Here is a 13645-nt window from a genome sequence, read left to right as displayed (position 1 = left end):
CAGCCGTGTCTGACTCTTTATGACCCCATGGACTGTAGCCCACCAGGCTCCTCTATCCATGGGATTCTCCAGGCAAGAAAACTGGAGTGGGTTGCCATGCCCTTTTCCAGGTGATCTTCCCAACCCAGGGACTGAACCCAGATCTCCTGCACTTGGGGCAGATTCTTTACCATCTGAGCCACCAAGGAAGCCCCTGGCCAAGTTAAGATATACAGAAGCCAATCTTCTGCATGCGGTAGCCTCTTGTTCTGCTGTGGTCAGCATGTATTGGGACACTGTCCTGCTCCTCTGAGCTCACAACCCCTCCTCCATTCTGTGTTACCCAGGGGACTATGTCGGTGTGGGCTGCTATGCATGCCAGTGTGGGAGAGGAAGAACCCACCATCAAGTTCGTCTCAAAGCACTTCTCGAGCTGGTCATCTTTAGCTTCTCTCAGCCCTCCTTTAGAAACACAGCTAACTCAGACCCAGTTGATCCTGCATACTTGTTTCTCCATATAATTTATTTTATCCCTTTTCTACCTACAAGGAATTTAAAATGTTTCTGGTAGGTTGAGTGCTCTTACTGATTTTGCATGGTTATTGATTTTATATAGTCATTTGGAAAGTAAAAACAAACCAAAACATGAAAACATACTTAAATTATTCAATGACAGAGAAAATGATTGTAGACTATGTTAGAAATTATGGTGAGAGCAGCTTATAGGGAATCCTTGCAAAGCTGTACTCAGAAAAATCACAACTTTAAATCCAGTCAGTACTCAAAACAGAAACAAATTAAAGTATTCAACCTAAGAATTTAAAACAAGAATAATAAACATTACCAAAGGAAGTAATTAGGAACAGAAATTAAAAAACAAAAACAAACTTGAAGAAACAGCTGTTATAAAAATTCAACAGCTTCTTCTTTGATAAGGTCAACAAAATGAATAAATCTCTGGTAAGTCTAATCAAGAAAATATTAGTAAAAATGCAAATACACAACAGTATAAATGAGGGGCTAGAACCATAGTTTTAGAAAAGATTAAGTGAACAGTTTTATGAGAAAATGTAAAACTCTAAACTGACTCAAAGAATTAAAGACAAAAATGCAAGTGATTTTAAAGTTTTCTGAGAATTACTTTCCCTTAACAAGCTAAATTTGGATAAATTTACAGACTGGTTCATTAGAATTTTCAAGGAACATATTTTTTTCCTGTGTTCTACAAGTTGTTTCAGAGCAAGGAAAAAGATGAAATAATTTAGAATTAATATTATTTAACTGTCATTCCCATGATGTCACAACCTGGTAAAGGGACACACACTCACAGATTTATAGAGATTAACATCTGAAAGAAAATTCTAGCTAATGGAATTTTTTTCTCATATCATTTACATAGACAGTTAAGTTTATTCTAGGAGTGCAAAGATGACTATCTATATATTATAACTTTTTATATCACTGCAATATGATAGTGAAAGTTGCTCAGTTGTGTCCAACTCTTTGCGACCTCATGGACTATACAGTCCATGGAATTCTCCAGGCCAGAATACTGGAGTGGATAGCCTTTCCCTTCTCCAGGGGATCTTTCCAACCCAGAGATCAAACCCAGGTCTCCTGCATTGCACGTGGATTCTTTACCAGCTGAGCCACAAAGGAAGACTGAAATATGAGAGAAAAAGAGATCATGAGAGAAAAAGAATTCGACTACCTCTGTAGTTGCCAATAAGGGGCACTGGTAGGTTAAAATCTATCAGCTAAAAGAAAAAAACATAGTAGGCTAATTTTTTTTTCCCTTAACATTCATATAGTCTTTCAAACCAATAACCAACATTAATCTCAGTGGTAAAATATTAGAACAATGAACAACATAAAAGGATCTGCAACCCCTACCACCAACTAATATTTGTTCTGGAAATTCTAACCTAATGCTTTTAGTGTTATTTGACAAAAAACTCTTTTCTAGTGAAGGGGAAGAAAGCTTCAGTATTGCATGCGACAAGGTTCAAGAATTGTTTTAGCCAACTTGATAGGACAAAAATAGAAAAGGAGTTTTATCTAATTATTGGAAATAAAAGTTATTATTTATGGATGAGAGCAATCTGTACAACCCAAGATAATCAACTAAAAATTGCCTAGAACAAATGGAATTAAATGAGTTGTATGTATGTATATATATGGGCTTCCTTTGTGGCTCAGTTGGTAAAGAATCCACCTGCAGTGTGGGAGACCTGGGTTCAATCCCTGGGTTGGGAAGATCCCCTGGAATAGGGAAAGGCCAACCCACTCTAGTATACTGACCTGGAGAATTCCATGAACTGTAAAGTCCATGGGGTCGCAGAGAGTTCGACATGACTGAGTGACTTTCACTTCACTTCACTTCATATATATATGACACACAAATTCATGAAGCTTTCTGTATTTTTTAGGGCTTCCCTGGTAGCTCAGCTGGTAAAGAATCCACCTGCAACGTAGGAGACCCTGGTTTGATTCCTGGGTCAGGAAGATCCCCTGCAGAAAGGGATAGGCTACCTACTCTAGTATTCTTGGGCTTCCCTCATTGCTCAGGTGGTAAAGAATTCGCCTGCAATGTGGGTGACCCGGGTTCAGTCCCTCGGTTGGGAAGATTCCCTGGAGGAGGGCATGTCAGCCCACTCCAGTATTCTTGCCTGGAGAATCCCCCATGGACAGAGGAGCCTGGTGGGCTACAGTCCACGGGGTCACAAAGAATTGGACATGACTGAGCGACAAAGCACAGCATAAAACATATATGTAAGAATCAATAATGCCCTCAAATATTAGTAAACATTAATGAGAAAATAGGGGATAGAAAGATTTCATCAAAAAGCAACAATATAAAAAATTGCTCAATCCCTAAAAAAAAAAAAACACATTCAAAACCCCCAAACCTATAAAAGCCCCAGAATACCTGAGAATTTTCCTATAATCCATTAATGTCAATTTGAATAAAGTAGGGATGGCTGATGCCCCTGAGTGGTAAAATTCAATACTGTAACAACTACAGTTCTGTCCATTAATGAGTGAGTTTAATGCAATTCCAGTAAAAATTTCAGTGGAATTTGAGGTAGTTTGAAAAACCATATCTACACTTCAACTGAGAGAATAATCACAAGATTAAGAAATAATTTGTGTGTTTGCTGGGGTGAGGAGTATTTACATTATTAGTTATTAAAAAACATTACAGACTCCCTCGTACTGCTGCTGATAAGACGGGCACGAAAGGACTCTGACAGTATCAGATTCTAAAGAGTTTCCTAAAATAAAACTCTTAGGTCTAAAAGGTATGCATCTATTCTGAGGAAATAATTAGACACGCACCCAAGCTGTATGGATAGGATTGTTTACATTTAAAATCAGCTTAATGGGAGGTTTAAAATAATTTTTCAGCAGTAGAGAAGTTGAGGATTTTGAAGTCTAGAATACCATGCAACAGTGACCACTATGCTTCAATAATGTAAATGTGCGTCAGTTTCAGTTTAGTCGCTCAGTCGTGTCCGACTCTTTGCGACCCCATGAATCGCAGCACGCCAGGCCTCCCTGTCCATCACCAACTCCCGGAGTTCACTCAGACTCACGTCCATCGAATCCATGATGCCATCCAGCCATCTCATCCTCGGTCGTCCCCTTCTCCTCCTGCCTCAAATCCCTCCCAGCATCAGAGTCTTTTCCAATGAGTCAACTCTTCGCATCAGGTGGTCAAAGTACTGGAGTTTCAGCTTTAGCATCATTCCTTCCAAAGAAATCCCAGGGCTGATCTCCTTCAGAATGGACTGGTTGGATCTCCTTGCAGTCCAAGGGACTCTCAAGAGTCTTCTCCAACACCACGCTTCAAAAGCATCAATTCTTCGGCGCTCAGCCTTTTTCACAGTCCAACTCTCACATCCATACATGACCACAGGAAAAACCATAGCCTTGACTAGACGGACCTTAGTTGGCAAAGTAATGTCTCTGCTTTTGAATATACTATCTAGGTTGCTCATAACTTTTCTTCCAAGGAGTAAGTGTCTTTTAATTTCATGGCTGCAGTCACCATCTGCAGTGATTTTGGAGCCCAGAAAAATAAAGTCTGACACTGTTTCCATTGTTTCCCCATCTATTTCCCATGAGTGACAGGACCGGATGCCATGATCTTCGTTTTCTGAATGTTGAGCTTTAAGCCAACTTTTCCACTCTCCTCTTTCACTTTCATCAAGAGGCTTTTGAGTTCCTCTTCACTTTCTGCCATAAGGGTGGTGTCATCTGCATATCTGAGGTTATTGATATTTCTCCCAGCAATCTTGATTCTAGCTTGTGTTTCTTCCAGTCCAGCGTTTATCATGATGTACTCTGCATAGAAGTTAAATAAGCAGGGTGACAATATACAGCCTTGACGTACTCCTTTTCCTATTTGGAACCAGTCTGTTGTTCCACGTCCAGTTCTAACTGCTGCTTCCTGACCTGCATACAGATTTCTCAAGAGGCAGGTCAGGCGGTCTGGTATTCCCATCTCTTTCAGAATTTTCCACAGTTTATTGTGATCCACACAGTCAAAGGCTTTGGCATAGTCAATAAAGCAGAAATAGATGTTTTTCTGGAACTGTCTTGCTTTTTCCATGATCCAGCAGATGTTGGCAATTTGGTCTCTGGTTCCTCTGCCTTTTCTAAAACCAGCTTGAACATCAGGGAGTTCACAATTCACGTATTGCTGAAGCCTGGCTTGGAGAATTTTGAGCATTACTTTACTAGCATGTGAGATGAGTGCAATTGTGTGGTAGTTTGAGCATTCTTTGGCATTGCCTTTCTTTGGGATTGGAATGAAAACTGACCTTTTCCAGTCCTGTGGCCACTGCTGAGTTTTCCAAATTTGCTGGCATATTGAGTGCAGCACTTTCACATCATCATCTTTTAGGATTTGAAATAGCTCAACTGGAATCCCATCACCTCCACTAGCTTTGTTCGTAGTGATGCTTTCTAAGGCCCACTTGACTTCACTTTCCAAGATGTCTGGCTCTAGATTAGTGATCACATCATCATGATTATCTGGGTCGTGAAGATCTTTTTTGTACAGTTCTTCTGTGTTTTCTTGCCACCTCTTCTTAATATCTTCTGCTTCTGTTAGGTCCATACCATTTCTGTCCTTTATTGTGCCCATCTTTGCATGAAATGTTCCCTTGGTATCTCTAATTTTATTGAAGAGATCTCTAGTCTTTCCCATTCTGTTGTTTGCCTCTATTTCTTTGCACTGATTGCTGAGGAAGGCTTTCTTATCTCTCCTTGCTATTCTTTGGAACTCTGCATTCAGACACTTATATCTTTCCTTTTCTCCTTTGCTTTTCACCTCTCTTCTTTTCATAGCTATTTGTAAGCCCTCCCCAGACAGCCATTTTGGTTTTTTGCATTTCTTTTCAATGGGGATGGTCTTGATCCCTGTCTGCTGTACAATGTCATGAACCTCAGTCCATAGTTCATCAGGCACTCTATCTATCAGATCTAGGCCCTTATATCTATTTCTCACTTCCACTGTATAATCATAAGGGATTTGATTTAGGTCATACCTGAATGGTCTAGCGGTTTTCCCTACTTTCTTCAATTTAAGTCTGAATTTGGCAATAAGGAGTTCATGATCTGAGCCACAGTCAGCTCCCAGTCTTGTTTTTGTTGACTGTATAGAGCTTCTCCATCTTTGGTGCATAGAATATAATCAGTCTGATTTCGGTGTTGACCATCTGGTGATGTCCATGTGTAGAGTCTTCTCTTGTGTTGCTGGAAGAGGGTGTTTGCTATGACCAGTGCATTTTCTTGGCAAAACTCTATTAGCCTTTGCTCTGCTTCATTCCGTACTCCAAGGCCAAATTTGCCTGCTACTCCAAGTGTTTCTTGACTTCCTACTTTTGCATCCCAGTCCCCTGTAATGAAGAGGACATCTTTTTGGGGTGGTGGTTCTAAAAGGTCTTGTAGGTCTTCATAAAACCATTCGACGTCAGCTTCTTCAGCATTACTGGTTGGGGCATAGACTTGGATTACTATGATATTGAATGGTTTGCCTTGGAGACGAACAGATATCATTCTGTCGTTTTTGAGATTGCATCCAAGTACTGCATTTCAGGCTCTTTTGTTGACCATGATGGCTAATCCATTTCTTCTGAGGGATTCCTGCCCGCAGTAGTAGATGTAATGGTCATCTGAGTTAAATTCACCCATTCCAGTCCATTTTAGTTCGCTGATTCCTAGAATGTCGATGTTCACCCTTGCCATCTCTTGTCTGACCACTTCCAATTTGCCTTGATTCATGGACCTGACATTCCAGGTTCCTATGCAATATTGCTCTTTACAGCATTGGATCTTGCTTCTATCACCAGGCACATCCACAACTGGGTATTGTTTTTGGTTTGGCTCCATCCCTTCATTCTTTCTGGAGTTATTTCTCCACTGATCTCCAGTAGCATATTGGGCACTTACCGACCTGGGGAGTTCCTCTTTTGGTATCCTATCATTTTGCCTTTTCATACTGTTTATGGGGTTCTCAAGGCAAGAATACTGAAGTGGCTTGCCATTCCCTTCTCCAGTGGACCAGCCTTGTCAGACCTCTCCACCATGACCCGCCTGTCTTGGGTTGCCCCGCAGGCATGGCTTGGTTTCATTGAGTTAGACAAGGGTAAATGCGCTTACCTATGTGAAAATGAAAACAAAAAAGTGATTATAAAATAGAGTCTGGGTGAGTTTTGAAGCCTGCCTCTTCTCTTATTGTACTTTGTACGGATTCCTTTCTTTTTCTAAACGTCATCTGTTATGGATGATAGTCGTGCTGTCTACCTCATGACCCTGGAAGATTACATGAGAGCAAGCACATGGAGAGTTTAGCTTAATGCATGGCACGTGGTAAGCCTGCACATGTGACCCGAGGTGGTGAGAGGCAGTTACAGTCTCTGTATGTATGTAAACCAAGAAATGAAGAAAATATACTGACATGTTAAAGGAGCTTATCTCTGGGTGGAGAATTTTTATGAGTGATTATTATATTTTTCCTCATAATTTCTGTACTTTTTACATTTTCCACCATATAAAAGCAATTTTTATGATTAAAAAATATTTTTTATAAGTTGGAAGAAATTTGATAGGAAGTATTTCTGTGTGGGAGATAGGGAACTCAATGACTATTGTAGCTGAAAGTCCATTTCTTTATATTAAATAATGACAGAATTAACAATAACTAGTAAGAGAGGGGGGCTTCCCAGGTGACACTAGTGGTAAAGAACCCACTTGCCCCCTGAGGAGGTGTAAGAGACCCGGGTTCGATCCCTGGGTCGGGAAGATCTCCGGGAGGAGGGCATGGCAACCCACTCGAGTATTCTTGCCTGGAGAATCCCATGGGCAGGGGAGCCTGGTGGGCTATGTTCCATATGATCGTAGAGTTGGACATGACTGAAGCGATTTAGCACAGCACAGTAAGAGAGGAGTACACATTATTAATGCTATTTTTTCAATCTCCTACTTTACCCATGAGTATTTACTTCCTTGGATTTGGTTGGTTTCCTCTCAATAATTTGAGTTCATTTCCACTTTTTCTCATAGCCAACATCATCTTTATTCTAGGGAAAGGCATTACTGTAGGGAGCTGCAGAACCAAGGCTCCTCTAAGCTATCTCAGCCCCAAACTCTTCTCTTGTTTTTTGTTGTTCTTTTAAACATCCAAAGGTAGGGGTTCTTGAAGTTCATGGCATCAACTCTCCTGCTTCGACTATCCTTTTCCCCTTGTTGAGTTGAGAGAACATTCTCTCCTGGGAGAAGCATGTCTGCCCTGGTGATGATACTTTAATGTTTACATATAATGCAGTCAAGCTGACCATGTCAGAACACGCCCCACTGGAATTCGAACATGATTTTAAAATGACCCTGTCCTAGTCTCCAATTACCACAGCCTTGCTTTGGAACATGCCTTTAAACTCATCAGCTTTCTCACACATCCAGCCTTGTACACACCTGTTTGTTGTTTAGTTGAGCCTTTGGTAGAATGCACCACAGAGAAGTAATTTCTGTAACCTCTGGCAGGAAATGGTGACCCTTTTACTTCTTACCGTTAGCTTGGTCCCCTAGCACTGCTTCATCACAGTCCTTCCTCCAGCAAGAGCAGTCCCAGCAGGACGGGCACAGACTGTGGCACTGTTTGCAGTGTTGTCCTCACTAACTAAACACTTAGTTGGTGGCTTAGTTAGTAAAGAATCCGCCTGCAATGCAGGAGACTTGGGTTCAATCCCAGGGTCAGGAAGATCCTCTGGAGAAGGGAATGGCCACTCACTCCAGTATTCTTGCCTGGGAAATTCCATGGACTGTATAGTCCATGGGGGTCACAAAGAGTTGGACACAACTGGGCGACTAACACACATATCTGACTTAGCCAGTGTTTACAGGAGTTTCTGCTTTAGCATCTCCAAAATGAGACTTTGTTTTTCAGAGGACTTAAGTACCTTCTCTCGATGAAGCTCCGCCTGAATGCAGGGAGGCAAGCAGAGCAGTGAGAAGACACATATTCTTTCCCCTGGGATGCACTTAAAATGTCAAACGTTCAGGAACATTTGCTCCTTGTCTCTAGTTTGCATCCCTTCCTTCTTATTCTGCTGTCATGTTGCTTGAACTTGTGTCCAGCAATGTGTTTCTTTCTGTTTTGTGTCACAGTTGTTTCCTGGGTCTGTCTTCCTCATTATTCTGTGATTTCCTTCAGGTTGGAGGTGGGTCTCCTTTGCATCTGTACCTCAGCCTGAATCCAGGTGTCTGGAAAATGGTTGGTGCTTCACAAATATGTGTTGAGTGAGATGAGATTTGACAGTGCCTCAGATGCTGTGTGTCGTGTCCCTCCGACTTGGAGAGCATTTTTATTTTCTTAGTGTCCAAAGCTCAGTCCTTGGAACGGGAACAACTTGTTTTTTATCTGTCCAAGGAGGTGTTGCACTTCTGGGTGAGAATCACATCAACGAACCAGGAATATGCTTATAAAGCATACAGATTCATCTGCAGTGGCTGTCAGCTCAGCAGAAGAAATTAATTAGTTGAAATTCTCCTTTGTGGCACCAAAGGAAAACCAGCCTCTCCCTAGTAAACACGCTTTGCTGCTTGTAGAATAAAAATCCTGAGCGCAGCGGAACTTGAGCACCCCCTTCTGCCACCTGGAGTCGTGGTCCTGCTGGTGGTGCCTCATCGACTCCCCTCCTGCCTCCCTCTTGCTCTGTTTTCTTCCCTCCCCTGTCCTTGCCTCTGTAACTGGACTCTCTGTGCTAGTCTCTTCCTGTCCTCTTTTTTTGCCTTCCCTGACAGTTCTTGGCTTCATGATGTACTGTTTTGCTCTTTTACATTTTTGTGTCTTAAAAACTAGATATCCATTGGGATTTTTAAATAAAGGAAAGCAGAAAGAAACAGAAATGGTCTCCCACACAGATATAAACCTTTCTTGATAGTTTGAGGAAGTAATGTTCACATGGTTCAAAGATTAAAACAACAAACACTACTTATGATATTAAAGGTTCCTTCGTCTGCCTACCTACCTGCCATGCTTTGAGCTCCAATGATAGTTAGAATTAACATTTTAGTATGTGTTTTACCATAAAAATGTCTAAGATATGTGTACCAGCATATAAAAGTTAAAAATGGATATATGTGTATCTTTTCTATTTACATGGAACAGTACCCTCCAAACTGCTCTGAACATTACTTTTATCATTTAATGTATCTTAGAGATCTTATCATAGGCACCCCTTCTCTGCCATCTGTCTAATTCTTGGGAGCTGTTGCATAATATTCCGTTGTGTGGATGACGCCATACTTTACTGTGCCAGGTCCTTGCAAATGTGCAAGAAGTCTTTCCCTTAAACTTTCACTGTTTTAGTAATTCAGATCTGCCTCTCCTTTTACACATCTTTGAACATTCTGCAAAGGATGTGCACATTTTACGTATTTATGGTTCAGTTCCGTTCAGTCGCTCAGTCATGTCCGACTCTTTGCGACCCCGTGAATCGCAGCACGCCAGGCCTCCCTGTCCATCACCAACTCCCGGAGTTCACTCAGACTCACGTCCATCGAGTCCGTGATGCCATCCAGCCATCTCATCCTCTGTCATCCCCTTCTCCTCCTGCCCCCAATCCCTCCCAGCATCAGAGTCTTTTCCAGTGAGTCAGCTCTTCGCATGAGGTGGCCAAAGTACTGGAGTTTCAGCTTTAGCATATTTATGGTTACTGCTTTCCAAAAACTATTTTTTTGTTAACTTAGGCACTCCACCAAAGTGCTGGAATGTACCTGATTCTCTATCAAACTTTCCTAGTTTTTGTCAACAGAAGAAAAACTTTATCTCATTGTTTGGATTTATATTCTTTGACTATGTGTGAAAATGATGACTATTTTAAAATTTACAGGCATTCTGTGGTTTAGCTGCCAACTTTCTCTTCCTTTGCTTGGCCCTTTTCTGTTTGGTGTCTGTGTTTTCTTTATTGGTTTATATAAGGTCTTTAGCTTCCTCCTCAGGCCTTCCCTGAGCCTCCACCTAAAATAAGAACTGAGTCACTGATCCTCACAACAGCATGTTTAATCCTCTGCATAGGATTATCAGTGGATATTTTTCTCACTTATTCATGGTCTTCTTTTTTTTTAGAATATAAACTCTTAAGGAACAAGGATCTCATTTGTCTTGTTATTGTACCCCCATCACATAGATGCAAGCCTGCCTCACAATATGCACTCAGATATTGCTGAATGACTGAATGAAAGAATAACTGAATTAGCCTTTGTGTGTCATAAACATCTTTTTAAGTTTTTATCCCAGTTGAAGTTTTGAATTTTGATGTAGCCAAATTTATTCATCCTTTTATTTCCTGAGTCTGTACCCTCCTCATTTCAAGTTTATAAATACACTTACCCATGCCTCCGTTGGAAACTTATATGGTTCCATCTTTTAAGTTCAAGTCCTGGGGCTCTGTAAAATTTATTTTGATATAAAAATAAAGGATCTTGCTCTGATTTTTTTCTCACAGTAGTCAGCTAGTCCATCATCATTCACTGAACTATCTCTCCTGTGAGGGTTTAGCAAAATAACTTATGGTACGCTGTGCTTCCCTGCAGTAAGTCTTTTCCTGAACTCAAATTGTTTTAATTACTGCAGTTTCATGATATGTTTTAATATTTGGGAAAGCTGGTTTTCACTCATTTCTTTTTTTCAGGAATTTTTTTATTGCTATTTGCTAATTTATCTTTAACTAGATAAATTTCAGGATCATTTTTGCCAAGGCTGAAAAAATTATGTTAAAAATTATTTTAAGGAAATATGTGGTAATACACATCTATAAAATATATGCTTCAAAGGTTTTTAAAAACTCTTTTGTCTCATATCTAGGATTGATGTCCTAATTTAGTTTGTCCAGGGTTCATGTTATCAAACTTGGAATGGCTGGATATAGAAGTTGTTCCTTGGAGAAATGGTTTAATATAAGTGGGAAGAATCAGCATCCTTTGACAAGTGGGATTTAGGTTTGAACTTAGATTAGATAGATTCTGCTAGAACTTTTGAGTGTAAATGGGCTCTACAGTTCTAGATGTGGCTGTTTATTCTTGAGTATGCTTAACTAGTGACAAGTTATCCTTTATCTCCACCGCCTATACTGGATGCATTTTTATAGATTAGGTACAAAAATGTCTAAGCTCTCGTCTTTGTTACTTAGGAGCCATTTATCCCTTGACAAAACACTTAAACTGAGTCTCTGATCCTTTGTTTCCTCTTCTATAAAACAAGTATAATAATGTTTATCCATTCATTCATCAAAAAACACTCTCTGCCTAGCTTTGAGAATTGTTGTGAGGATCAAGTAACACAATTCTGGTGTAATTTTTGCTTCAGAATATTAAGGTCTGGTTAAACACTGCACTTTCACAACATTTCATTTGTTTAACTCCAGTCCCTCTCTCCCTAGGTCCCCTAAAAAGACAATAAAGGGGATGTTTTTTAAAAAGGCATAAGCCAGTGTGTAGAACAAAAGTGCAGACCAGGAGACTATAGCAAAAAAACGTTATCAGCACAATTTTGGAAGCTGGTAGAAAGAGCAGGAGAAGGCAGAACTCATTTTCAAGAAATGTAATACTGATATTGAAGTAGTCCTGATACAGATGTGGAATTAGAGGCACCTGGTACCTCAGAGGGCTAGAGTTGAAAAAAGAGTGACTTGGAAATCTAGCTGAGGAGTGGTAAGACCCGTAGGACTCTTCCCTCACCACAGTGAAACTTAAAACAAAGTTATCAGGCTGAAGGATGAGGATGGTGGTGTACCTGGAAGGGAAGTGGGCATTGGCATGGAGGTAGTAATAGAGATGTAAATCTCCATGGTAGGAGGCCAAATGATAATGCTATTTTTTTTTAAATTAAAAAACAACAGAATATTCATGCTTTAAACAAGACAATTGACGGATGAAACCACACACAAAAACTGAACATGACTGTATGGGTGAGGGGGAAGATTGGGATTTCCTTTATTTTAATATAAGGCTAGTACTTTCCCTTTTCTCTTTCATGCACTGGAGAAGGAAATGGCAACCCACTCCAGTATTCTTGCCTGGAGAATCCCAGGGACAGGAGAGCCTGGTGGGCTGCCATCCTGCACAGAGTCGGACATGACTGAAGCGACTCAGCAGCAGCAGCAGCAGCAGTATAAGTAGTACTGTTGCTTGGTAGATTTTTAAACTATGCTTATACAGTGACAGAAATTAAAGCGAAAGACTTTATGCCACTGTGAAAAAGTAAGTCTCTAGCACAAGCCTCAGCATTTTATACTTGTAAAGTGACTGAATGAATACTCTAATTTTTTTCCCTTGTCATTGGTGCTCAGGAGAAATTAGAATTAAATATTGTGCTTTAGGGATTAATGTGTAGCTTATTTGGATTATCACAGTATAAGAAACCAGTCTTTACTTTGGAGGCTATACAATGTTGGAAGGCCTTAGAATAAAATTAAAATAAAATGTCAATCTGAATTCTGAACTTATTTTATACTTTTCATCATGGAAGTTCGGGGGTTAAAAAAATACACAAGCTGCTATGTGTTTATCAAGAGGTGACGGTATTTTCTCTCTCAGTTAGTGCCGGAGTCAGAAAACCTCTTTCACTCAGGCATTAACTCATTCCCTCTGCCTTTTTCGTCCTGTGACATGAGGTTGTAACTTGGTCTGCCTCAAGGTGTAGGCAGTTGAGTATTGAGATTGTCTGGCAACCTAGTTGTTTGGTTTGATACTGTGAACACAGTAACTGAATGTGGAAGTTGCTGACTCTTCCAAGAAGACAGAATGTCAGAAGCTAGAGATTTAGTTCGAGTAACATATTTGAAGCAAAGCATCCACTCCTATGTTCTGCTAGTATTGGAAATAACTAGTCAATGAGAGCTGAGTGATTATTCTCCAGGATGGAAAATGTGTTTCTAATGGAACTGCTCTACAGAATTGAGCCAAATATATATTTGTAAGCAGCTGTGAATTTGTTGGGAAAAAGAAGCTCAAGAAATTACCAAGAAATAGTGTTGTGTGGCATTACTTAAGGAAACAAATTTGTTTTCTTTGTAAGACACAGGTGAGTTTGGCTCACATTGCGTTTTCTCTTGTGTATGTTGTACCTAATGGTGTAATAGCTTGAACATGCACATTG

The 13645-nt window shown here is 40.3% G+C and overlaps 1 protein-coding gene across 1 annotated transcript in view; it reads left to right on the top strand.

The window, feature by feature from the left end:
• Positions 1-13645, top strand: part of EPSTI1 (epithelial stromal interaction 1) — a 103114-nt gene that overhangs the window by 76912 nt on the left and 12557 nt on the right. The gene's annotated exons all lie outside the window — the stretch shown is intronic.

Source organism: Ovis canadensis, chromosome 10 (assembly GCF_042477335.2).
Source record: "Ovis canadensis isolate MfBH-ARS-UI-01 breed Bighorn chromosome 10, ARS-UI_OviCan_v2, whole genome shotgun sequence".
NCBI lineage: Eukaryota > Metazoa > Chordata > Mammalia > Artiodactyla > Bovidae > Ovis > Ovis canadensis.
The sequence above is the reverse complement of the archived record's forward strand: the minus strand, read 5'-3'. Positions and strand labels throughout refer to the sequence as shown.